The sequence below is a fragment of the Planococcus citri genome, chromosome 4 (genome assembly GCF_950023065.1).
Source record: "Planococcus citri chromosome 4, ihPlaCitr1.1, whole genome shotgun sequence".
Taxonomy (NCBI): Eukaryota; Metazoa; Arthropoda; class Insecta; order Hemiptera; family Pseudococcidae; genus Planococcus; species Planococcus citri.
In genome coordinates this window covers 29,690,740-29,693,408 of record NC_088680.1, presented here as the reverse complement: position 1 = coordinate 29,693,408, position 2,669 = coordinate 29,690,740, and positions in this window count along the sequence as shown.

Below are 2,669 nucleotides of genomic sequence, written 5' to 3'. Positions count from 1 at the left end.
CCGTCGCTAGTTGTACATTTCCTCCCACTCGATCTTACCTGTGTTTAACCTGTGAGAGTAACGAACGCCGTCGAGCCGACCAGGTAACATAGCACGAACAATGGAATGACCAAGAGGCGAGAGGAAGGTGGCAAGAGAGGTACACACATAACAGAATCAAAGAACCGGTTGTCGCTGTTGGTTACATCGAGTCGACTCGAGGTGAACATTGCAAAGTGTGACTGATGAAGTTGGGCTTTGCTTTTTGTGCGGTCATTACTTTTATATGCTTTTATGTACAATGCCCATTTTGACTTGACAGTTTGTGGTCTGTGAGACGTGAGAAAGTTCCTTTTGAAGAGGAAAATCTTGCCGATTCTTGAGGAGTGGATGCGGAGCTCGCGGTATGGTGTGATTTTTTAGTCTATAAGTTTTCTATTTGCATGGCTATGATGTTACGATGATGTGAAATTAGAATAGGATCGGATTCTCTAGCTCGTTATGTAACGGTTTCGAAGCGATTGAATTCCGTATGGGTGCCAAATAAGGAACGTGTTGCTGTTTGGTTGTTTCGCGAACCTTGAGAGGATTCTCGGCCTCATATGATGACTAAATTACATAACATCTTGAATAAATTCAGCACAGTAATCAAATTTTTTTCAAGTCTCGACCTCAACGTCAGCAAATTTTTTTTTTCAAAATGAACGAATGAAAACGCAGCATTTTCAACTGGAACCAAGGAGGGGAGGTCTTCTTATTCGTCGTTCCTTTAACCCTTTTTAAGGAAATTCTAGGCTCATTTGGTTCTTTTTTTTTCAATTCAAAAAAATGGTCAAGATAACCTATACTCGAACTCGCCGACTATTCGCTCAGACGAACCACAGCTGCTCAAATCAATTTCCAGTCTTAGAAGGGAACCTCTTGAGGTGTAACACTCCGATTTGAACGGGACCGCGATTTTTGGAAAGAGCACAGTTTAAAACCCCCAAAACCAAATTTTCAGCTGCCCAAGTTCATATTTTGATTTTTGGCGAATTTTTGAAAATTCAAAATTGACTAGCTGTTTTTGGCGATTCATGCTTTTTTTTTAAAAAAGTACGAACTTGATCAGTAAAAATGGTCAAAATAAGTCCCAAAACTAATATTAATTACCCAGATCCAGATTTTACCATTTCCAGCCATTCTGGAGCCTCCAACGCGATTTTTCAATTTCTCCAGAATTTTGAATTTGCTTCAGAAGACGTGAATATGAAGTTGGACAGCTAAAAATCGAGTTGTGTATTATACTCGACCTGTTTAATGAGTTTATCCACATTTGAGCCGATTTTGGGAGTGACATCTCAAAACTGGTTTTCTGACCAGCGTTTTTCAAAATTAAAAATCCAAAAAATCAAGTTTCCCTTTTGTGAGGAAATTTTTGAAATTTGCGCGAATCGCTGTATTTTGTCCATAACTAACCCCCTAAATCAAAAATTCACAATTTCCAGCCATTCTGGAGCTTCCAGCGCGATTTTCAATTTCTCCAGAAGGCGTGAATATGATGTTGGGTAGCTAAAAATCGAGTTGTATATTACACTAGACCTGTTTAACGAGTTTATCCACGTTTGAACCGATTTTGGGAGTGACACCTCAAAAGTGGTTTTTTGACCAGCTTTTTTCAAAATAAAAAATCAAAAGTTTCCCGTTTGTGTGGAAATTTTTGAAATCCACGCGAATCGCTGTATTTTGTCCGTAACTAAAGCCCCCCCCCCCCAATCAAAATTTTACAATTTCCAGCCATTGTGGAGCTTCTAGTTCTAGCGTGATTTTCAATTTCTCCAGAATTTTGAATTTGCTCCAGAAGGCGTGAATATAAAGTTAGGCAGCTAAAGATCGAGTTGTATATTACACTTAACCTAGCTGTTTAACGAGTTTATCCACGTTTGAGCCGATTTTGAGAGTGATACCTCAAGAGTGGTTTTTTGAGGTGTCAATCTCGCTCCAAAACGGCTGGAAATGGTAGAGTTTGCGCTCCGGGGGTTAGTTCTTAAAGAAGTACAGCGATTCGCACAAATTTCAAAAAATGTCCTCACAAACGGTTATCTTTTGATTTTTTGGATTTTTAATTTTGAAAAAAGCTGGTCAAAAAACCACTCTTGTGGTGTCACTTCCGAAATCGGATCAAATGTAGATAAACTCGTTAAACAGGTCGAGTATAATAGACAACTCGACTTTTAGCTGCCCAACTGCATATTCACGCCTTCTGGAGCAAATTCAAAACTCTGGAGAAATTGAAAAATCGCACTGGAGGCTCCAGAATGGCTGGAAATTAAACTCGTTGAACAGGTAGAGTATAATACTCAACTCGATTTTTAGCTGCCCAACTTCATATTCACGCCTTCTGGATCAAATTCAAAATTCTGGAGAAATTGAAAAATCGCACTGGAGGCTCCAGAATGGCTGGAAATGGTAAAATCTGGATTTGGGTAATTAATATTAGTTTTGAGACTTATTTTGACCATTTTTACTGATCAAGTTCGTACTTTTGAAAAAAAAGCATAAATCGCCAAAAACAGTCAATTTTGAATTTTCAAAAATTAGCCAAAAATCGAGAAATGAACTTGGGCAGCTGAAAATTTGGTTTTGGGGATTTCAGACTATCCTCTTCCCAAAAATCGCGGTCCCGTTCAAATCGGAGTGTGACACCTCAA